Raw genomic sequence first — 24,849 nt, 5'->3', positions numbered from 1 at the left:
GGTGGGGGTGATGAAAGGGGGTTCGTCGCTTAATCTACCCAGATTAGCATTACTTTGAGCTGCCTGAGCTCATCCATCTTCAGCTGTGAGAAAACATGAGTGACGCACACACGATTTCACACACGTGTGAACAATTGGCGCTGAAAGGGGCGAACTGAGCTTTGGGCGTGATCGGGAGACTTCAATGCGTGGAGGCTCGACAGCAGGCGACGAACCGAGCTTCGCCAAAGTGAGGGCTTGCGTGTTTGGTGAAAAAAAATGTTTCGCTTTTATTTTGGTTTGGGGTGATCGTGACACGTTCGAGGGGTGAAAGAGAAATGTCATTAGGGCTTAAGGATTCGTGTGGTTGATTTGTAATCGGTTTTGACATTTTGAGGGCACGCAGTCTGAGCTGTTGGAGATTTCTTTTTTTATTAAAACAAGACTAATTTATTTTTCTTTTTTTCATTTCAGGTATTACAGAACTCTTCCTATTTTTTGGTGTACAAATTCATTATGTGAGTAAAAAAATCTTCAAAAGAGTCATTTCAACAGTTACAATAACGGTACACAACACAAAAAATGCCAATTTAGAAGGGCCATTCCAAGACTTCGTCACGGCAATCTCGCGACTTCTTGATTACCCCGAAATGTGATGGGGGTCTCTTTGCTAGAATAATCTGCAGCCCGCGGCACAAAGGAGCTGCTACTGCTCCCCAATGTCTATCAATGAAGCCATTTGTAACCTAATGGAGGTTTAATGGCTCGGACGTAAGAATGCGGTAGATTCTGTGCTCCCGAAAAAAAACGAGCTTCTTAAAAACAGTTCTTCATCGTTCTGCCAGGCCCCCGGCGGCTTCCACAAAATTGAAGCATGTTTTAATGTTAATCCCTCGACGCCGCCGCCACCACTGATTTGGGCTTGTGCCCTAATCACGCGCTACATTACCCCCAAGAAACGGTAATCTAATGAACGCATTTCACCATTCATCAACCCCCTCGGCAGTAAATCTGAGAGAAGGGAGAGAAGCAGAAAGCAAGACATTACGAATTCAACACGGTACTCTCTATTTAAAGTGAATTCTTAAATTTCGTGACCGTCGTCGCGACGCGGCGCGACAAATGCGACTCCAAAATGAAAGGTCGTCCAAATTTATGAGAATATTTTCGGAGGGTTTTCCCTCAGTAGCACCGCATCATTATGAGACTTGAAAGGAAAGCTTTCAAACAAAACAAAAAAAAAATCACCCATTTTACACGGGGTATCATCACTTGTGCTGTCACAACAGTGCAACCAGAATCCACCAGAAAAGGGCTTTAATCTTAACAACTTGAAATGAAAATATGCCCCATTGTGGTGATGAAGTGATTTTCTCAGCGCCAAAAAGCCGCCCAATCATTTGGCGCCTAATAGTGTGGCCACCCCCAAAAATTGTGGTGTTTCTTTTATGGTAATAATTTCCAAATTTCGCCCGAGCCAACTGTTTTATTAAGTGTGCGAAGATCGCGCGGCGACATTCAAAATCAAGTGAAAGCGCACCGATTGGGGACCTTCTGTTTGTTGCTTGTTTTCAAAAAAGGGAAAATGAATGAAGTGCGACGACGACGACGACGAGCGTTTGTCGAATTAATGTGGCATATTTTAGCTTTGTTTTATTGCGATTCAGTGAGGGTCGTGGCATGAATGAGTAGGGAAAAAGAAATTTCGGTTGAATTTTTATGGCGTTTTGATTGTTCGGCAAGCTTGGGCCAAAGTGAAGTGAGTTCATGTAATTGAGATAGCTTTGAGCTGAGAACTACTTTTAGATTCAACCAAAACAGTGGTACAATGTCAATGAAATGAGAAAATAAGTGATACCGCACTGATAAAGCTTGTATGAATTATTAAAAAGAAAGTTTGAAACCATTTTTTTATCGAAGAACATGAGTGTCAATTTTGACATTGATTTCCGTTTACACAACAATCAATGTTTTAGATTTTTTTACTCAATAATTTCTAATATCATTGATGAAAATAGACACTAAAAAAATTCAACGAGATACGAAGCTTTCATTTTCCTGAATCAAAGTCAAAATTTTCACAAAAATTCAACAAAACCAATATAAAAAAATGCTTTTTAATCCTCCAACGTTAGTCACTTGCATATCCAATATCGAGCTACAAATTCCAACCGGAGACCCACATAAAATCCGTCACGCGTCACGCACACAACAATAGACGCTTAATTTTTCATTCAATCGAGCACTGGACAGCAAAAGAACCGGCGATAAAAAAGAAGCTTTAAATTCCCAAGTGCCTTTGCCATGCAGCTCATAACTCCGAGTGTTTAGTTGCCTGCACTATGTTGCCACTTTCCCGAGCGATTCATAAAATATCACCCCGGGCCGAGCTGAAAAGAAATTATCATCTGCCACCCCCTTTTGTACAGGCTGGAGAAGAAAAATTGTTTCTCAAAAAAGCCCTTAACTCTCTCACGGAGCACAAAAGTTTAAACTGCCGGAAAATTAGCATAAGAAAGCGACTATTTAGAGAGAGAAAAAAATTAAAGCAAAGCAAAGTAAATTCTTCGGCTGGACGCCGCGGCAGCGGCAAGATCTGCCGGTACCATTTTCCACGGCCCGTTCCCTTCCCGTTGAGGTGTCTCGCAGAAACTCGGTCAAACTGTAGCGCGCCGAGACGGGGGGGAAACAATGTTTTTGTCTTGTTAATTTGTTCTGACCGAATTATTTTTGCCGGTGCTCGAAAAAATGTGGAGTGGTTTCTGATGGGATGAAACCTGAAAGCAGACTAGACGACGCAGGGGTGTGTGTCCCATTTTTGGAGTTATGAAATTATGTTCAACCATCTGGAGGGGTGCACACGTGAAAACGGATTGATTAAAATGTTGATCGCCGGAAGATGAGGAGATCGCGCGAACGAGATCAGAGTAGGAGAAGAAGCTGACGGCGAACAATGCACGGTGCAATTTTCGACGATAAACGGCGCGAGGGGTCCGTCAATGGCTGAATGGAGAGCACTAATTGGACGGTTGGATGTGAGCATTGAATCGACGGCAAACAAGCTCCAATTTTGGGAAATTTAGGAAAAATCAGGTTCGTCGCTTTTCGCTCAGGAAAGCGACTCTTTTGAGGTTACGTTTGACGTCAGTTCAGGGTTAATGGTAAACATTGTTATCCAATGAATACAACACAATTTTTTGTATACGTTTCTAAAACTAGCAAAAGAGTTTATGAAGACAATTTTCTACATGCAAAACAATTTCAAACCAGTGGGAAGAATTTACATGAATACATATTACTGCATGTAATTTTACATAAAATGTCATTGAATGATTTTTTTTACTCGCACAGAAAAAAAAAATCATGGTAATATTACATCTGTCAGAATAAAGTGTAATTTTACCTCTAGAAATGTGTAATTTTACAACTTTTCTGGTGTAATGTTACTTTTTCAGTCTTAATTGAGGTAAAATTACATCATAAAAGAGGTAATATTCAACCTTCCCAAATTACAGCTTCCAAATTTACATTATTTTTTTATGCGCAGAACTTATTCATATTTTTTTGCTGTGTGTTCTAAACATTTATTTATTTTTCGTAATTTTGTTCAGCATTTCTTTTTACATAAAGAAAAAAAAATCAATTATATTTTTTCCTGCAGCCCAGAGAATGTATCAAATGGCTGTTTCATCCTTTTTTGGGCTCACCGAAAATCTCGTCGATTGTGTGCCATCTTGTGACGACGACCGTGTTGGTCGAAAATGAGTTAATGATGACGCTTTACTCGGTAAAAAGTTGTGTAAATTTGGAAGGCGTAATTTAGTCTAGTAGTTGAGTACACACAAAAAAAATATTTTCGAATGTTACATCATTTATGATGTAACACTTTTGCACGTCATTAAACATTTAAATTTAAATGCAATTTGATGTAAATTTGCAACAAATTATACGTAAAAACATGATTTTACGTGTGATTCAACCGTTTACGTCGAATCTCAAGTTTACATCAACTGAGTTTACATGTGATTCATTTTTTCCGTGTCGAGTAAATTCACATATTTTTTTCTGTGTATAACCTCTTTTATGATGTAATTTCACTCCAATTTAGAATTGAAAAAGTGACTTTATGACAGAAAAGTGGTAAAATTACACATTTCTACACAGAAAAAAAAATCGGGTAAATTTACATGATTTATGATGTACCAAAAGTGCACGTCATTAATGATGCTAATTTACATCAAATTCATTGTAAATTTAAATGCCATCCGACGTAAATTTGCCAAACAAACTTTGCTTTCAGACATGTAATTTTCCGATGAAATCAATGTAATTTTACCCAAACCTAAAATTTTTTTACTCCGTTGAATTTTGAATCTGATGTAAACTTCAAATGCTAGAAAAACTCAACGTTGATTGAATCGGTTCACTTTTGTTATATTTCTTATCAATTTAAACATTCATGTATAAAAATGCTTTTCATTGATTAGAAATTACGAAAGTAAATCATTCCAAACAACTGTGGGCTCATAGCATGAAAAGTAGTATCAGATTTAAAATTCAACGGAGTGATGATACGAAATAATACGAAAAATCTAGAGTAAATACTGTTTCAAAAAAGGACCGCACCATGGGTTTCCAATATTGATAGATTTTTTTGAAAAAGTAAGCGAGAAATGTTGGCACATAAATATGTAGATTGTGATTTTAGTTCTGCGGAATTTTGAAAAGAAAAAATGAATAAAGTAGAAACAAAATCCACATCAATCGGCTTCAAATCAATGGTTTCATTCGTATCTCGCGGCGGAAGCCATAAGCCGACACGTCCCCTTCCTGAAGCTTTTTGTATTCTGTTTCGGACAGGATGTCCATCATGATCTGCTCGCAATCCAGGCGGTCAGATCAAATGCTCCTACTACAAACTTATGCAAGAGGCGGATACGAAAGACCAGCGTGCAATTTTGAATTTCATTTAGTAATATTATCACCTATGGAACTGAACCCAACTGAGCCATGGAGGCACCTGCCAGCATCGTAACGGTGTTCGTCATCGCCCTTGCCCTTAGCAATCCAGATTGTGTTGTCACCATCGTGTTTTGCTGCAACCTTTCGAAGTCCCCGAAAAATTGATCAACGTCGTGGGCGAGTTGCATGGGAAAAAGAACAAAATGTTGTATCTGGCAATAGAAATAATTTACCTTACATGACGATTCTTCATCTCACCGTTCCTACTGAAGCGCCGGAACTGGTGCATTAGAAGTCGCTGAGAATCATGCTGGTGGATAAAGGCATCTCAGTCGTCTACAGATGGCCAAAGAACCAGACCAAGCCGGCCAAGGTCACCGTGAAGGTGACGCTAAAGCACAACCCACGCCACACCCTGAAGAAGCTGAAGAACATCATCAACAGCAATCGGTTCCGGCGGGACCTGCGCCAGGCTGCTCAGCACCGTGTCTGCCCCCGCTACCAAGAAGGGAGCCAAGCCCGTTTCCGCTGCTGCTGCCGGAGTCTATGCCCAAGAAAGCCGAACAAGAACAGAAACCTTTGTGAGGAAATAGAAAATAGATAAATAAACAAACAGAATTTCCTATAGAAGGATCTTACCGTTATCAAATCCAACTTCAGAAAAAAAAACAGAAAACGCCGAAAACTCACGTAAACAAAAAAAAAAATGCGATCTCAGCAGGCGGGTGGGAGGCAGCGTTTTTTGGCGCTTTGACGTTTTCGGCTGAAGAAAAATGCCATAAACTCAATACACGGAAAACCAAATTTACCCTATTTCAAGTTCAAACAAGTTTTTGGTTAGGGAGCGTTCTTTTATTACGTAACGCAAAAAATCGGATTTTTAGGCCCCCTCCCTGCCTCGTAACAAAATTTCCATAAAAATTTAAAAAAAAATTGTATGGAGCGTAACATGACCTCCAACCCCCCCTCCTACCACCAACTGCGTTACGTAATAAAAGAACGCTCCCTTATGAGGAATTCGACGAACTATTTTTTTTTCAAAATAATCAAAAAGCACTTCACAAATTTAGGTTTAATAAGGTTTCATATGGTCCTAAAGCCCTATGTAAATTTGTATGTACAACGGTAAAAAACACGAAAAACAACTATTTCTGATCACTTTTTCATTTTAATGCAAAAAAAATAATTAAGAGGCAACATTTTTTCGATGGATCAACTACGGTTCCCTTGAAACGAGCTGTCAAGCCGGACCTTTTCTGCCAAGAAGGACCGCGAGGTTAATTTTTAAGATTGATTTAATGGTATTCTTTTCAAAAGTCATATTATTGCATAATTTAAAAAAAAACATCAATATTCATCAATTTAAAAAATAATCAAAGCTTTCCAGAAAAAAGTATCAAAAACAATGTCCAGTCAATATTTTGGTATGGAAAGAAACAAAAGTGATATTTCAATACTTCAATATTACGTTTGATTAATGTTTCATTCTTTTTTCGACGTTTTACTCAAATGATCAAAATCGATCAGCATTTCAGAAAGGTTGTTGAAATAAAATAATTGTCAAAATTGATCGCAACAATTTACCACACATTATGATCGTTAGTAAAATTGCAACACTGTGCAAAACCCAATAAACTGAAATATTAAATTTTTGAATAAAAACGCGAATTTTCTCCCAAAAGTGCTCAAATTGTTTTAGAATATGGAGTACCCGCCGTCGAGCATTATTGTTTTTTAAATGAATTAAGTTTAACTTATTTTCATTGAAATAAAAAAAAAAAGCTGAACACATTAGCGAGGCTAACAGGGTACTTTTTCGAAATTAAAATTTGATAAAAATAACTATCACTATTGCTATTTGAAAATCCTAATAAAATGTTTCGGCTTAGTTCAATACAAAAAAAAATGTGATTGTAATTACAAATTAAAAAATTAAATAAAACTTATAATTTCGAATACAACTTAGTCTTTTTTGAGTAAGCCTGGCACCATGACCATGAATTTGTTCATTTATGTTTTTGCGTGTTTGCTATAAAATATTTTTATAGCACTTTGAACTGTGTTTACGTTTACAACTATTTTGTTTGTCAACCTTTCAGAATTAAATTTTGGCCCTTTCAAGTTAAAAAACATCGGTAAGTTTAAAATTAAATGCTCAAAATAAAATCCTGACCTATTATCACACGCATGTACCTCCATGATCCGGAAGGTTCCAGGAGAACATACGTAATGGAACCGTAAACGGGATGTCCGACCGACTGCAAACTGGAAATGGTAGAGGAACGCCGAGGAACCAAACAAACCAGCCAAGTCGTGCATGTATTACGGCTCGATCCTCCGGTTGCATTTCAAGGTCAAACACTGGAACACGTCCGTCTGTCGCTGACCGTAAAAGTCCGTCAAGTTCCGGCTAAAGCTACCGTCAAGGCAAACGCCGACTATCGTGAACTGAACGTTGTTGAACGGCTAGTTGTGCACCACATCCAGGTGAACCGTGCTTTGAGACTGCATCACCGCACGTAACGTGTCCACGGCCGCGTCAACCTGTAGATGTCGTCGTCGTGTCACATCGAACATTCACGCACCGAGAATAAGAACGCCATGATCAAGACAGCGAAAAGCGAACCGGCGAAGAAGAAGCTGTTCATAATGGAAGGACGTAAACAAAGTAAAGTAAGCATTTCAAAAGAGCACAAAACCTGACACAACTTTTGTAAACAAAGATTTTATCCCTCTTACACCTCATGTAAACTGTTACTTTAGCCGAAGTGTAAACAAAGAGTCTATTCTGCTCACGTCGGTTGATGTTTACATTAGGAACAAGCAGGATAGACTCTTTGTTTACACTTCGGCTTCGGCCCTATTACAATGTTTTGCTTGAAGTGATACACTCTTTGTTTACAAAGGTTTACAACAAACCAAAAACAAAGCAATCGTTACTTACTCAGCCAATCCGGTCAACCCGGATCGAGGAATTCAACCCAGAATCTGCACATCCTTTTTAGGACCAAAAATTTACACATAATGCATCCAACTTGCACAAAACTTCCATTGACGAGCGCCCAACTCAAACTGAAGGACAGAACAAGATCAAACAGGTTGTTGTTTTGCTTGCTTTCATTCGCAAATGAAAGTTACAATAATTTCAGATTAACATTTTTCAAATTATACATTGGTTTCAACATTTACATGCTTTTTGAAAATTCAATTTTACAAAATATCTGTACCAAAAATGTCGTTTACATGTTTTTCATCAATTACATTGAATTTCATTTTACGAGAAGGCTATTTACGTGCAATACAACGAGTTAAATTGAATCTCAGATTTACATCGAGCATGTTTACGATTTAAACATCATTTCAGTGTCGTGTAAATTCACATTTTTTTTTCTGTGTAGAGGAGAAATAGTCGATTTTGGCCAACCCCTAGGTATGGCCCTGAACTCTCTACGACTAAAGCTCCAACGAGTTCAAGTTCTCCAAGAGGGTCCACCGAACGCCGAGTCAGGGAAGTAAACTTCAAAGACCATTTAAATTATTCCAACCTCATCTTGGAAAGTGTGCCGATGCTTGTAAACATATTTCCTAATCAAATCTAATTACTGGCAACCCCTCCCCTTGACTCCCTCAATTCAAGAGGACCTCTGCTCCGCGACCCAGATCCTCCCAGAGCTGGCCAAGAAGAAGTCGAAAAACAACACAGCCCCAATTTCTCCCGATAATTAATGATAATCAGCAGCACGTAAAACGCGAGCAGAGTCCATCTCTCCTATTCGCTGCACCTCGCGTCAAGATCTCTGCCCGGCCATACCAATTACGATAATGACCTTACAATCGGGGTGGTAATCTGGGCTTCGGGGCCCGCTTAAATTGGAGGAGACTTTCGAGAGGTTTCGCTCGCGCGACAAAATGACACTTATCCCGCGCTCACAAATCCCTAATAACTGCTCGATCGATCAATTTCTGTAAGCTGCAGCCGTCTATCAGCGATCTCGACGAGAGCGCGGTGCTCTCGATTGATTTCGTGTTTCTCTTAATCTCCATGAGCCCTGTGCAAGGAACGAACCCCTGCGCTCCGGGTTTCGATCAGCGCCGCCGAAGAAGTTGTTTATTTTCTAAATAATCTTTTTTAACGAGATTCCCAACTCCGCGTCCACCTCTCCCTCGTGGCTCCGATTTATTGCTCACGGCGAGGCAAGGCCTCGCTGGATTTCGTCGTTTAACGAATCTCGCGCGCCTTCCCTCACACACACGGCAGAGATGAAGGTTGCCTGATAAAACCCTTAACATGACACTGGAAACACAATTCTTCTTCGCCGTGCCCACCTGCTGGCGGCCCGCTCCCGCGGAAGTGTGCCACCTGCGTCTCGCTCCCAAGATCGGTGGCGGTGACAGTTTGTTTTGATCCGAGCTCTCGTCTCGTGTTGTGACATTAGTGGAGCGGTTTGCATCGATTCCCCGTGAGTGACAAGTGCATGTGCACAGTTTGGATGAGCGCCCCCCGAGGGGTGGGGTAAGGAAATATGACAGCTCTCGGACGTTAACGGCACCTCTGGGCTGACGACGAGACTTGTGGGGAAACGATTGATATTCAGATGGGTGATGCTGCTGCTGTTGGAGGATCAGTGTCCACCAATTAGGCTTTTCTTTTCAGCGCCTTCTCCTGAGACTCTCAGGCTGAGAGGGACCCATCATAACTGCCGCTTTGGGCGATTTCACCAGGGTTGTAATGATCGCGTCTTTCGTGGTGGGACAACCTTTCTACAAATATTTTTTAGTATTTTTTACCGATTCACGATCTTTTACAAAAAAAGGAAAGATAATGAAATTTCTTAAAAGAAACACTCCAGGAACTAACAAAAAACAATAAGATTTGAATCTACAAAGATAGTAATCGACCGTGACGGGACAACATACCAAAAATATTGAGGACCTCTGCAACTCTCTGCACAGATCTTTCGAAATCGAAAAACCAATATTTTGATTCGTTTTCCGAATGATTTCATCTTATTTCGATGATCTGCCAGCAATTTCTTCCCGTGACGGGACAACGCAGATATTTTTCAAAGAAGATTTTGCCCGCGTTGTCCCACCACACCGTCTAACAACTGTCAATTTCACCACAAATTCAGTATTGTATTCATAACACTGAACTCTTCTTCTCATCTACTAAATTGTTCTATGCTTGACAAAAATTGTTCTTCAAAGTTCTTGTGCACCATTACTGCCCATAAATGCATATTTGTCCCACCCACATTTTGAGGTTTTTTGGTGTACTCTAAATTGATTGTTGCTTTCAAACTTTAGTTTCGTTCAAACAAGCCAAACCTTATTGTTTGCTCTATACCTTTTGATATTCTGCCCAGAAAAACATGGTTGTCCCACCTTTATTTTGACATTTTCTGCAATCATTCGGCATTTTTTATCAGCTTGTAATTGTAAAAAAAAATAATTACAGAATACATTGTTTGGCAACTAAAATGTTTTAAAGCGAACAAAAAAGCTTAGAAAATCCGAAAAAAATAAAGGGAAGTTTACTAAAATACATGACAAATGAGGTGGGACAAAAAGCTATCAAACAAAACGAACGTTACGGCAGCAACGTTTCATTCATAAATTCAATTGCAGAAATGTTCCATTGCAACCAATTTAAGTATAGAAACTCTGGTGAGACAACTTAGAAAGAACCAAATTGAACGCCACCTGGACTGAATGAAAAGAAGAATCATGTATTTTTTTTCACCTATATGGACAATTTTGGTATATTTTAACCAAATTTGTGCTTTAAAACTCTAGTTTTGGGCAAAAAAAGCTACTCACATTGTTTGGCCAATACTTTTTGATACACTGCCCAAAAAAGCATAGTTGTCCCACCTGTTTTTTTTCTGCAACTATCGAACCAAATGCTTGCTTTCAACTTCTAGCTGTACAATATCATAACAAAATGCACTGTTTTGGAAAACTAAAACGAGTTGAAAACGAAAAAAAAATTTTGCAAGCAGTGCTCAAAAAGGTAAAAGCCATTTTTCACATACAAGACAAATCAGGTGGGACAGTTATGTCTTTCTGGACAAAATTTTGCACTTCCTAACTGACTGAGCGTTCTTTTGATACAATTCTTCTAAGCCTTACAAAAGAAGTTATTCAAAATTGTTGTGCACAATGCCTATAAACTCATAGTTGTCTCACTTACATTTTGAGCAATTTTAATATAAAAGTAAAAAAAAGCTTTAGTTATACTTTAACTAAATTGTTGCATTCAACCTTTAGTTTCGGTTTAACAAGCCAGAATTGTTTACTTAATACTTTTGTATGTTCTGCCCAGAATAACATAGTTGTCCCACCTGTATTAAATAAAAAAAAAATAAATTTTCGGCATTTTCTATCAGACAATTTTTTTTCGAGCGATTCTCTCAGATTTCGGTCATTCGATTTTTTTGTAATTTTCAGTCAGGCTGAAACTTTTTTCGTGCCTTCGGTATGCCCAAAGAAGCCATTTTGCATCATTAGTTTGTCCATATAATTTTCCATACAAATTTGGCAGCTGTCCATACAAAAATGCTGTATGAAAATTTAAAAATCTGTATCTTTTGAAGGTATTTTTTGATCGATCTGGTGTCTTCGGCAAAGTTGTAGGTATGGATAAGCACTACACTGAAAAAAAATGATACGCGGTTAAAAAATGGTGATTTTTAATTAACCTTTTTGTCACTACAACTTGATTTGCAAAATAAAAATACTATTTTTGTTTATTTTTCTATTTTCTGATATGTTTTAGAGGACATCAAATGCCAAATTTCCAAAATTTTCCAAGAATGGGCAAAAAATTTTGACCGAGTTTTGATTTTATTAATCAATACAGATTTTTTTCAAAAAATCGAAATATTGTTCGCAAAAAAATTACAACGGTTACTCTTTTAACTTTTTAACTTATTGAAGTCTTGGGATTTATTTCTGAATCCAATTGCAGATAACAATTTTTCCAGTTGTGATAACTCCTCACTACATCCCTGAACACTCAACTTTCTCGTCTCGACGGTCTATTCAGCCTATTCAGGTGAGGCAACCCATCTAATCTTATCAACCCCGATCGATGAATTGATTCCCGTTAGCATTATGAATGATTTAAGACGACGACGACGCCATCGCCGTAGTCCGCTGCAAGTGCACTTCGGTCGGACTCCTCGCAGAGAGAGAGAGAGGAGTTTTCCATTGAAATTTGGCAGGTTTCACCGGGCATTCCAGGGCTTTGCGCCAACTTTCGGGAGATGAATATGTATGCCCGCGTGGGGAAGTTCCTTTTTTGGAAGTTTGGGAACATCGATGTACCATGTAGTTGGGACCTGCGCTATCGGAACGCTGACATCTATCAACGCAAAGTTCCCACAGGGAACTGGCGCGGGTAATTGAGTTTGTGTAGCAAGCGAGGTATCAGCGCGCACAAAAAAGGGCAGCCCGGCTCGATACGCGTATTTAGCAGTGATGCTAATCATCATTACCGTCGCTCAAGATGGGAATCGCTACGCGGCGTACACGCGAGATTAGTGATTGATATGCCCGTTTGTGAAGTCGGGTTCTTCTCCTCAATCTCTTCGAAATCCAGTTCGGGTCGCGACTCCCGCAGGGAAAATCGACCATCTGGCGGGGACGAATGGCCTGCGGCATCTCTCACTTTCTTGAAAGCTTCGACTCTCACGACACGATCCCAAACAATAACCGATTTACAGTTAGAGGTATATACGCACATACCTGTGTACGACGCCCCCCGTCGTTGTTTGCATCCAAAGTAACCCCAAGGGATTCCGAGGTACCGACACACAGGGTGTGATGTAGCGGTCACTTTGGCAAACAATCCAACGATTCCGGGAAACCCTTTTGCAGGTTCCCGCAGCGCCGCGGTGAAAGCGTTGATAACCCCAACTCTCACTGCGCTTGAATCGCACAGATAAATCACTACCTTCCACGCGATCGCGATATTCGCGTTGATCCAATTCTCGATCCGCGGTCCGGAGCAACGCGGATGTCGCCCCGTCGCGGCACGCGTTCACAGGTCGTAATCTTCGACCTTCGACGGATATGGGAGCCCATTTTCAGCTAATAATGCGGTGGCGCGCGCCGGCGGGTTGTCATCGACGGCGACGACCATGATTCGCGTAAATCAACGCGCGTCGTAGTAGGCAGGTCGTAAAACTGTGTATTTAAGCTTTTTGGCGCGCGCGCGCTCGATCGCGATCTTCATCAGACAAACACTTACCTGCGAAGCAGAAGAAGAAGGAGAAAAAACAAACAAAAACATTAGTGATAGCTGTTGTACGGACGGGGTTGTAACGCTGCCGCACACAAACACAAGTCCCCCGAGATACTAAATGTGATCGTGATTTTTTCGCGCTTCGGAGCGTGTAAAAATAATCACTTAATTTATTTCTTCGGGTGGCCTAGTTCTGAGCGCAAGAAATAGGGTGCTGAATGAGGGAAGAAAGGTTCCCGGTTTGCGGCCCGGATTTAGGCGTCGGAACGCGGCTGGCTGTCAAAACTTGAGGCTGGCGGCGGCGGCGTTACAAGATTGAGATCTTAAACTGGAGGATTGCCTAAATTTTTGGCACGGTTCAGTCGAGATTTGGGACGCTCGGGAAAGTTCCGTTTGTTTTTACGCAATACAGGTTCAAATTGTTGACTTTTGGGAAAGATTAGTTTGTGGAATGTGAAACTGTGTAGGCTTTTATTGACTATTCATGGGATTAATTTAGCAACAAGTTTCTAATGAGATTTTACTGCGATTTTATGTAGTGCTAAATTTTAAACTTCGAAAGTCAATGTTTATCGTTGAGATTGGAATATTCATTCAAATCAGATGAGCTAAACTCAAGCCAAAAATACAAAATATACATTTTTAGAGCTTTGAAAAAGTCACGCTTGATTCAAAATTAAAATCCGATTTTTTTTTTAAAGAGCAGAAAATTTTACAAAATTGACATTGAAAAACAAACCCTGAGTTTCCGAGATAATTATTCAATAAAATTCCATCAGTTTTCTTAAGGTGATACGGGAAGTCAGCGCCATATTGACACCACGACTCTAGTGTTTGGTGCTTATAGAAAACGCCGTAACTGAAATATAAAGATAGCAAGCAATATGTCGAGTTCAGATATTGATTTTAGTTTAACCCAAGTTGTCCAAGAACTGGTGTCCCGTTTCACCTTAAAGCAGAAAAATTAAAAAAATATTTTCGCTTTTTTTCAAAAGCAGTTTTTAATTCACTATTTTCCAAGAAATTATTGTCATGAGGGAAGAGAGATACCTTCCACGGTAGCGCTTCAATTTCGCCGTGGTATGGTAGATTTAGGCTCACTGAACACGATCCAATCGTGTAGCTGTGGTGGTAGCAAAATAAGGAAGTGGGCATGGTTGCTGAAAATAATTTCATACCATTTATACTCAAAATTTACAATTTTATTTATTGCCAAGAAATTCCCTAAAATTTAATTCTGTCGATTGGAGCTTATTCAGAAAACCCTTTGAATCACATAAGTCTCTAAATGCTTAATAAACGTATTATACTAGAATATCTATTAATTACAACTTTTGAGGTATCTTAATCAAACATTTGAAAACAGGCTTCCAACTAAACCTATTATTTTCGAATTTTGATAACGGTACATGATTGTGGAGTTTTTTGTTTGAATTTTAATATTAAATATTAATAGCATTTTTCAGAAGAGAAGGCGAACTCCATTTGAATGAAAACATATACAAATTCAAAATGTTGAATATCATTAAATTTTAGTCACGGTAAATTAATATAAATGGTATTCATGGCGCCACTGAATCAGACTGAGACTAAAAAATCCTTCCTCTGATTATAAAATCTAATCCATTCAAATGCAGTCGAATGAATGCATCGGTAAGAACCGCAATCAAATCCCACCTGTTGTTCTAAACAAATTTAGTCTAGTAAATCACGTGCTTTTTAATGCGATTACCAAACTTTTCCCTTCTCCAATCAAACAAAATTATCCCTACATAATGTTATGACTTAATATCTAATAAATCTCTTCCCCAACTTCTTCTCGATTTCAGAACACTTTGGCCAATTAAAGTAAGTATTCCCTCACACACACACACGTTACAAATCGCTCAACCCAGCTGGAACTCCGCCCATAGAGTTCTTGCCCAATTCACGGTGACGAATCCATAACCTGGCCTCCCACGGCGCAAATCGGACCACGATCCCGATGATTTCGAACCAAAAAACCAAACATAAGCCCGGGCCCGGGGGTCAAAGCTCGGGAAAGACCGCGCAAACCGAGAGTTGTTTGAACTGTTTATTTTTTCTTCCACATTCTCGAGCCTCAAGTTTGGCGCTCTCGCGGGAAGTGCGCGCGCGCGATTCAGTTGAAATCACTATAATCAAATCTGTATTTAGCCTAAACCACGCAAACTAGCCAATCATTAGTGAAACTCGCTTCGCGAAGGGAAGTCTCGCTCAATGTTAGTCGGCTCGGCGAGTGTTTTTGTTCGCGGATTTGAGAAGCAATTATCGGCCCCTGCACACATTATGGATCGCTCTCACTCGAATTTTCCGTCGATTTTCCGCACGTTTTGTGGAGTTGATGCCCTGACCGGCAGCGAACTCTTCCACATTTGGACGCGACCGCTCGCAGGGAGCGTTTTGCCTCTGGGCAGAACGGAAACCTTGAAACGTCCAAACTCCAGATGTCTACCAAAAGGCAGCCGAGCTGCCTAGGTAGTGATTGATGTGCTGCTCAACCTTAATCCGATCGCTCAGAGTCAATACCGAGCCCCTCCAGCGAATACCTCGCCGTGAAGTTGGAGACCTCCGAAAAAGAGAAATTTCGGTTCTTCGCGAGATTGCGCGCGAAAAGTAGCAAAACAAAGTCCGCGTGCGCGCGTTAACGATAATTTGATTGGCCGCTGCCGAAAAGCGAGCGCGAACCGCGATGAAGTTATCAATCAGGTAGCCAGTCACTAATGGTCGTAAATGATTCCACGGTCGTGCGCGCTCGGAAAGCCAAATTTCGTGGCGCGGATAAGACGAAACGAGTTTTCGCGGCTGAGTGAGATAGTTCAAGCTGGTATCGGGGTTTGTTTGTTTTAATTGAAGTGTTGAAGCCATTTGGACTAATCAAGATGGAATCGGAGCATGATTGATAGCACTCTGGTTGGATTCCGTGTGAGTTTTGTGAATGAATTCAACGGAGCTGGTACAGACCACCCGGAATTAACTAGGACTTCGGAATTGGGCCACCAGGATCTCCGTCATTCTACTTTTGAGATAAGCTGTATCAACATAACCCAAGTCTAGTACTAACTAAAGATACTTTTCCATAATTTCACTGCCGGCCGGCGGCTTAACTTCCAGTATGATCAGTATGATCTCAATTTGTGAGAATCCCGTTCACCATAGGACGCCGGTCACTTTTTGCTCCGGACAACCGAGATTCCATGCTCAATCTCTTTGCAGAGATTTATAGCTCTCCACTATGTTCTGACGGTCACACGTAAAAAGTACCTCCCCTCCGTATAACCCCGTTCAAGCGTTGATCTACCGATCCAGTAATAACTCAGCGCGCCTGCAGTCGTGTCCCAGTCTCCGGAGCCTTCGAGGGCGATCTCCGAAACACAACAAAAAAAACCCTCTTCATCAGAGAATCCCGTTGCGCACATTCCTTCCAGCGAACGACTAATTAGTGCACATTAATCTACTAGATGACCACCGCCGGTACGGTCGTTGCCCTTTTTGTTCCGAAAAAAGCAAGAACTAGCTTGCCCCGCTGCAAGGTGTTCCGCCATATGTGAACTACTTCTCCAAGCGGAGACCGACACCGCGTGGTCGGCGCCCGTGGAGTTATGTCAACGGGAAATAGCTACCGCGTGCAGTTACATCATTCTTCACGAGCGGCCACTTCCCGCTGGGCGCGATGCAACGACCTAAGAACTCCCGCCCAGAACACAGCCGCACACAGGATGCGTGTGATTCTTTATGTCACCGCGATCTCGCGAAACGATCCCATGGGAAGTCGCGGGTGCGATCGCCTGTTAATTATCTTGTTTCTTCGGAACGTCGCACCGCGTGGAGTCCCGCGCTCAACGAGCGTCCCGCTGTTTCCGGTAACCGTCGGTTTCGAGATCTGTAGAACTTCTCTCGCGACAATAGAGTCGCAGAGTTGTCGGCGCCGATCAACCACAAACGGTACCCGTCGTACTCAAGATCTGCTTCGACCTCAAACTGGATTCGTTGACCATGAAACGAAACGGTCGGGAAGAAGACGCGACGCGGCGGTACACGAAATTGTCGGTTGTGTAATAAAAACTCCGAGCGAAACGGAGCCCGGCCATGTTCTGTCTCGTCCGACAGCGGCGCGAAGACAACGAAGAATCCCCCGAAAAAAATAAACCTCGTTGCGACAACCGGTTCTGCTGCGCGTCTGTTTACTCGACGTATTCACACCCGGGTTCGGCGCGAAGAAAGCAGAGCGAGACAGGAATTATTTATACACAAATTGGGCTCATTTTCGGGCTGTTCAACGCCCATTACGTAAAGTGGGTCCTTTTCCGGACCTTCGTGACCGCAGGGCGCCACTTGTCGTGGCGTACTCTGCGTGCGGTTTCGGCGGAATTTCAAACAACAATTGCTGTATGTAATCGATTATCGAGTCGCCGGTTTTGCCTCACTTGCGTTGAGGTCTTGGCCGGAGAAAGGGAAAAAAAAGTCAGAGTACAGTTAGTTTTCATGGGTTGTTTAATTGTTTGGATCTTTGGGTCTCTCTCTCTCGAACTAGAGCCGAATCGGTCTAGCCGGATGACCAGGCCAGGTTTAACACGCAATGTTTCCGTCTTTACCAAGATCTGGACAAACAATGGCCGCACACGTTGTGTGCGGCTTAACGTGGATCGAATCTACGGTGGAATTGGCGTTGAGGCAATTGTTTTAGCTTTGTACACGTGCTGAGTAAAAAGGTCAAACTTTAACCCAATTCGATGTGGGCTGGTGGTGTTGAGATCAACCAGATTCACGAGCATTCTTCGATAAACTCGAAGTTTTGAGAATCGATGATACAAGAAAAATCAATAAGTGGTCATCAATTACAAAGAAGTCAAACCTGATATCAATTCAAAGTCTATATAATGACCTCCAAGATAACGCGAAGTAAATTCGTCAATTTATTAGCTCTTGACAAGTCTGAACCCTGCAAGTCCCTCAAGTTCACCGCCCCGATATCTACACTCTCCCAATTTATGAAAATTGCCCAGATATATCTTCCCTAACGATACCATCTCATGACAACATCTCAACGGCACCGCTGCGCTACCGTTTCTTAACCGACTCCAAACACTTTCCCTCCCGTAGACCGTGCAGTCTGGCTACCTGACTCTCCCACGTACACCCGTTATCTATTTTCCCATCGATTTCATAATCCACGGTTCGTTTTCAGTCCATTTAGCATAAAATTTAAATTGAATTCCTGCCTCCTCACGCCTACCGATCTCCTGTGGTTGTCGTGGTTCAGAATCTCGCGAGAAAAGTGCTCTCACTCGAACTCGATAAATCTGCAAAACCTGCGACTGCGTTTGCGGAAGAACCCCCGCGAGGAAAAACCACACAAAGAATCTAATTAACGGCGCGGGGTTTTCTCTTTCGCGCGATTGAGGCCTTGTTACGGCCTCCACGATATCCAACGGGGTTCGATCTCGATCCCCGAAGTTCTTTGAACTTTCGGTTTCAGCGCCCGTCGAGCGCGTGTTGTTCTTCCGCACAACGCAGAGCGGGTCCGTAACGGCCCAGTTCCACTTAATTAGGGAAATGAAATCAATTAGTCGCATTTCAGCGGTTCCCGGGCCCAAATTTATGCTGCTTTTATGCCCACTTCACACTTTAACGGTGCGCCCGGCTACCTTTGCGTGGAGGCGTGATCGGACCTGCGATATTCCGCGCAAATCCAATCCAGTCCGCCCCTCGTGACAGTTGGTGCTTGGTATACACGGAAAAAATGAGTTCTCAAAATCGTGAACAAGCATTCATGAACTTCTTGGTATGTTGTTGAAAAACGGGCCATAAAATTTGAACACTTTGTTTGCGGTTTCCAATATCATAACCGCTTTTCTACGATTTTTGGAACTAATTTTTCTCCGTGTAGATTGAGATACCTCTCTATCAGAGTTGCGAAGAAGGTCCAGCAGGTGGAACTGGGCAGCCATAACGGCGATGAAGAATGGGATTAGCTTATTCACAGTTAAGCCACTAATAGGGAAATTATGTTAAAACGGTTGCGGGGCAACCTCCCAGGATCCGTCCTCCGGGTATTCGATTAAGGAACTGCGCTCAGCGTTCGTTTGCATATAAATTGGTTCAATATGTTGTCACTGTTTTACGGTTATTGGGTGGTCCGGCCCTGCGCAGCAGTGATTACATTAAGGTTTCACTCGGAAGCGTCATCTATATGGAAATCGACGTCATAATTCCCAGTTCTTTAGTGGCGCAGTTGAACGAACTTTATCTCTGCGCCAAGAGGTCTTGGACTCGTAAAAGCGATTATCTTACTGTGGAAATGGAAGGTGCAGGTGCGTAACTGATACCAGCTAACAAGGTAGATCGGTAAGAACGTCCTTCAAACAGCTATAACTTGCTGGACTAATTAGGAATTGCTTAAAACAAAGTGACTCCAGAGAAAACTTTCTAAAACAGAAGCAAAAGAATCGCTCCTCCATAATCAGTGCAGCGTATGATTGATAATGATGTGCCTCGTAACAGTCAATCAAACAATGCTTTCTCAACCACTCACTTTCACAGCAGCCCGACTTAGTTAATCTATTTGCCTACTCTAGTTCCAAGTGGCGGTAGCTGCTACCACCACCAATCATCGTAATCAAGTCCAAGACCTACATTACCGTCGGCATCCATTTCCAGCACTTCGCACTTCACGCCTTCGCGACTAATCATAACGCCTGGCATCAACAACAAAGTTGTTGTAGCGATATCGGTGTTGACGCGTTGATGGCAACCTTGGACTTCGTCCCGTGCGTGCCGCAGTAATTTACCCCGAACAGCGAAGAGGTGGTGTTCCGAAAAAAAACGCAACCTCGCATTAACCCACTTTCGGGCTGCGGTAGCCCCGCGCGGAGGAGGCGCATCCCGGTTAGCCATAATTCAATCATAATAACGCTCTCGGACGTACCGGCCGAAGAAGCGGGAGCGGTCCCGGAATCCCGTGCACGTTCTGCTCACAGCCAGAGATTGATGTTTTCTCTGACGTCTTGGCGCGCTGTTTCGCGAAGAAGTAAATTTCGCCAAAACCACACGCTCCAGCGGCCACCGACCGTTAGATCAATGCGCGCAACGAGGATGAGTTCCGCATGGATCACCTGTTGAATAATAAGCGCCCATTTCTTCCGGGGGTGGGGGAGTAGTAGGAGGTCGCAACGAGCCCCAGTTTCTGATTAGTTATGGCCGCGGCCGCGGCCGTATAATTGGCGACCTTTTGATGGACTGCCATTGTTGATCCCACCGAGACCCCCGCACGGACAATGAGGAAGAAGCCTACTCCCGAAGTGACGGACCATGCAGAGAACAATCAAAATTTTCTCACTTTTGGAGTTTTGGTACGACCAGGTTTTACATACTAATGGTTCTTTGTGGCAGACGAAGGTGAATCTTCACCGTCTAGCGGAACGGACAAATTTGGACGCGATCACTCACCCGCTAGGGGGTGCACTGCGTCCGAACACGCTCCGTGGGATGTGGGATATTCAAATGACTGCCGGCGAAGTTCCGTCTTTGGACGACCTCGCGAAATCAGCGGTGCAGTTTCACCTGAGTCATCGGCACCGTTTAATCAGTCTTTTTTCTCCGCGTTCAGAACCAGTTCTTCCCGTGAGTAGGAGATCCACTTTCACATTGCCGGGATTCCTTCACCTGACGACGATGTGGAGCAGCGATGCCTTCGGCAATGCGCCACACAAAGTGCCGTAATTTGACCAAAACACAGCTTCGCACCTAAATTGCACCAAGATTGATTGCTATTAATTTGATCCCGGGACCACGGACCGCCTCAGCCGTCGAAGATCAAGATCATCTATCTACCGACTCTCCACTGCCTTTGCGCGGTAATACAACCCGCCAAAACAACTTGTTTACCTACATTTTACAAACACACACACACACCGGGCGCGCACCAGCTCCGTACGCTCGCAGATCTAGGTTAGTTGTAGGCGACTCCGTCGCACATGGACGAGGGGGCCGATTTGCCTACAGCGCGCGCGGACCCCTACGACACAACCACTTTCTTCTTCTGAAGAAATGCCGCGGTAATGAAAATGTTATCTTCGCTCACTACCACGGCATTCGGAAGGCCCACTGGTCGTGCATATAAATTAGCTGTACTTGCGCCCGCGATGATCAACCGCTCCGGGATCTCACTCTCCCTCGTTCGAATCTCCGACGAGAATGAGTTCCACGAAGAAACCCGAATCGGGGAAAAAAACATCGAATCTCTCAAGAGATTCGAGACCCAAACATCAACAACATCGAATCGCAGCAGGTCCACGCCGCTGCGCTGGTCAAGTTCGAGGTAAACAAGCCAAGGCCTGCTGATCGTCGTCGTCAGCGGCGACGGCTATAACTGTAAAAGAACACGCAACACAGAGCGAGAGAGCGCGCGTTCGTCGCTCGGCGTAATTGAAATCCAATCCAGCTGAGCGGTCAATGCCAAGTGCCGGAAGGGGCACGATCGGGCTTCTGCGCGCGTTCCCGAGCGTGGAGATGTACTTGAAGGGGACCAAATTTTGATCGTTAAAGTCTCCTTGATTTTTTTTCGGAGCAATTGTTAAATCAAATTCGGAAAAAAAACTCTTCAAGATCGCTTTGTCCTCATGCTGATCAATACCGGCGCCGGCTACGCCCAGTGGGTAGGATCTCTGGGAAGTGGATAGGAAGCATGTAACAAGATTCTTTGCTCGAAACAAAGCATAGTCCGTTCATCGGATTGGATCGGATAGATCGTGTTACATTAGATACCGATCTGCTGAACCTGCTGCGCACCTCAAGGAAACAATGCATTTCTTGGACCTGTTTACAACTCCCAGTGTTCCGGTCAGCAAACTGGAAATCCTTGTATCACGCCAGATCAGATGACCCAGATCTACGCGCGTACACCGATCTTGGATTCCAGCAGCAGCGAAAAAAAAAACCGCATCTGCGATGCAACCGTGTTTCGCCTTATTATTGAGCACTTTAATCCTCCGTTAAATCCACCCACAGATCCCGCTCCGGACAACATTCCCGGACTCTCGGAACTCGGCGTGCGCGCGTGTGCACATACACACAATACCAATTCTGCTCTCGTTTCTCCGACTTCTATGACAAGCAGCTGAAGGTGTTTTATTTTTCATACGCTTATTGTCTTGTTTTCTAAATATTTAAATTGCTCCATCGCGCCAACCCCTGGTCGTACGTACGTACCACGATCATTGCTGCTGCTGGTTAAGGTATAACTCTCTCGGCTTGGTGTATAACTAGGTTGTAACATGCAAATTATACGCCACCTTCCTCGTGGTGGTGGGCACCACCTGGAGCAGACGACTGCTCGTGCTCTGTCCCTGTGTGTCTGGTCGTAGTCGCAGTTCAGGTTCTTGAACTACCGAGATCGAACGCGGTGCAGTAGTACCCACAGGTAGCGGTACTTAAATATGTCACTCTCCTGTGGTAATTTTGCCCCGGCCATGCTGCTGCCAATTATTAATTGAATGGTGGCGCTGAGCTGTGCCAATTTTCGCTTTCTCTCCCGCACAATTCGCCCTAGAGGCGGAAACGTCGGCGCGGAACCACCGCGCGGGGTCTACCGTCTACACGACCGGTGAATAATATGTGCGTGGTCCCGGCGAGAGTTTGCTACTATTCTGTCAGCCTGAAAATTGATGACTTTTCAATTGATCGTGATTCTGTCGTCAACACTCCCCGCGGCGACGTCCGGAGCCGATCTTGGTGGGAGGCTGACGTTTACGTAGGGTCTGTGCTTCGATCGATTGAAATTCAGGTTAATTGATAGCGTTGCGGACTGACGGGCCTCGATCGTCCAGGCTGTCATATGTCTTCAACGACCGATTGTGACAGCGTTTCGCAGATCTTTCTCCAGATTTTCCGCGGTCTCTCTCGGAAAGGAAAAGCGCGCGATTGATTTAATTCGGCGCCAATTTGCGGATCGCCGCGATCGGAGGCCATAATTTCACTGCCCAGCGATCGAGCGCTAATGGACTGGAACTACCTTTTTCGGAATACGCACACAAATCTAGGTTAGTAAGAATTCGACTCGTTGACAGAACCGGTTCGTTGACCAGCCCCAGCGATTCACTTTCAGCTGGTTGAGATCTGACGAACGATCCGACCGCTTGTTTGACAGCCCGTCCAATAGACCATTTTCTCCGACAAGATCTCGACAGCGCTACCGGAGGTATCTTGAGCGATGCACTACGCCCTCCTCTCTGCAGTACTGTAACGCCTCGAAAAAAACAACGCTGGCGCCGACCTTCGGAATCGTTATCGAGCCCCGTCGCATCTTAATTGATTTACATGCCGGGCTTCAACACCTCGACATCGCGCAGCGGAGCTGCGGGAACCTCCCCGTCGGCCGTCTTACACTTAAGACCAATCTTAAGCCTGATTCGCAAGTTTTTAATTAATTTCCACGCCGGTTAGCCTAGTTTTTTTGCGCTCAGTTCCGTTTTTTTTCCTCTCTACTTGGCAGACAGGAATAAATTTGTATAGCCTAATTAGCGCAGCCTACTAAGCAGAACCAATGCATCTTCCAGCGATTCGTCGTCTTCGTCTCCGTATTGACTTCCAGCTGACAGGTGTTTGCTTCGGCCTAACCAACGGTACAAATTCGGCATGTCCGATGGGATTAGGGGGAAGTGGTGATATGCTGAGGCCTCTTGTTAGGACCGGATTGATCGGGCCGCAAGGTTGTGTCGATGGGATCTTGGCCTTGGCGCGACACGTTTGACACAGATACATCGGCAGATGTTGGCGCGCACAGCTGCGCCACGGACTTCGCGGAGGTATTCATGTTATGATTAATGTGAGATGGTTTGGGGACAACCTGAGATATCTGACCTAGTCTGCGAGGAATTTGAGAAATTGGTAAAACCGGTTTAGTGCGAAATCTGCAACGAAATCATTCGTCTCCGGACTCGGCTTACAATCGGCTTCCTTTCAACATTAATAAAGATGTGGATGGATTTCCAGTCCCAGACTGCATCCTAAAACGCCGCTTTGCCTCGTCGTCCACTCTCAATTAAGTGGTACTTTGCAAGCGCTTCACGCAATGATGAATGTATCCTCTTCAAAACACCATATTAAGACCATATCTTTAATCTGCATCGTTTATCGCGATCTCGATGACAATGTTTTACACGAACCGTGCGTTGCATACGCACCACGTACAACAGGTCCATTCCCAGGCAAGAAAACAGCTCCCTTTCAGTTTCGCACCCGGAGGGCAACAACAACAACCCCGTACCCATCCCGGGTATTGTAAGTTTGTAATGAAAACGAAACCGTACCATTACGACGATCAGCGCCATCTGCGCTGAAGACTTGATTACAGCCCGCGTCCGCAGATTATCCCTTCCAGGATCATTAAACTCAAGTCCCGTCAGGTCCCCGTGCTCGTCGTTGGCACAGGTATCACACCTGGACACACGATCGCGAGAGGAAAATCTGTTTTGACAACCGGCGCGGGAAAAGGTCGAAGCTCACCGCATGGATCCCTGTTTGCTTTGTAATTAAACGCCTGTCAGTTCGGCGCGCTGTCTTCCCCGGACATAGGGTGGGAATCAACGCGTGAGTCGCCGTCACGGTGATGGGTTCTGACCTGCTGCGGGGTCAACAGCACG

At 43.5% G+C, this 24,849-nt stretch overlaps 2 protein-coding genes across 4 annotated transcripts in view; one reads left to right on the top strand and one right to left on the bottom strand.

Annotated features, from left to right (window-relative positions):
- The window catches only part of LOC120431584 (autophagy-related protein 16), a 128,012-nt gene that overhangs the window by 16,457 nt on the left and 86,706 nt on the right, over positions 1–24,849 (bottom strand). The gene's annotated exons all lie outside the window — the stretch shown is intronic.
- The window catches only part of LOC120431567 (uncharacterized), a 137,830-nt gene that overhangs the window by 40,580 nt on the left and 72,401 nt on the right, over positions 1–24,849 (top strand). For both annotated transcript variants that reach the window (XM_039596678.2, XM_039596684.2), the window contains exon 2: positions 15,019–15,037. The gene's annotated coding sequence lies outside the window, so the exon portion shown is untranslated. The remainder of the gene's footprint in view (positions 1–15,018; positions 15,038–24,849) is intronic.

This window comes from Culex pipiens, chromosome 1 (assembly GCF_016801865.2).
Source record: "Culex pipiens pallens isolate TS chromosome 1, TS_CPP_V2, whole genome shotgun sequence".
In the NCBI taxonomy this organism is placed as follows: Eukaryota; Metazoa; Arthropoda; class Insecta; order Diptera; family Culicidae; genus Culex; species Culex pipiens.
The sequence above is the reverse complement of the archived record's forward strand: the minus strand, read 5'-3'. Positions and strand labels throughout refer to the sequence as shown.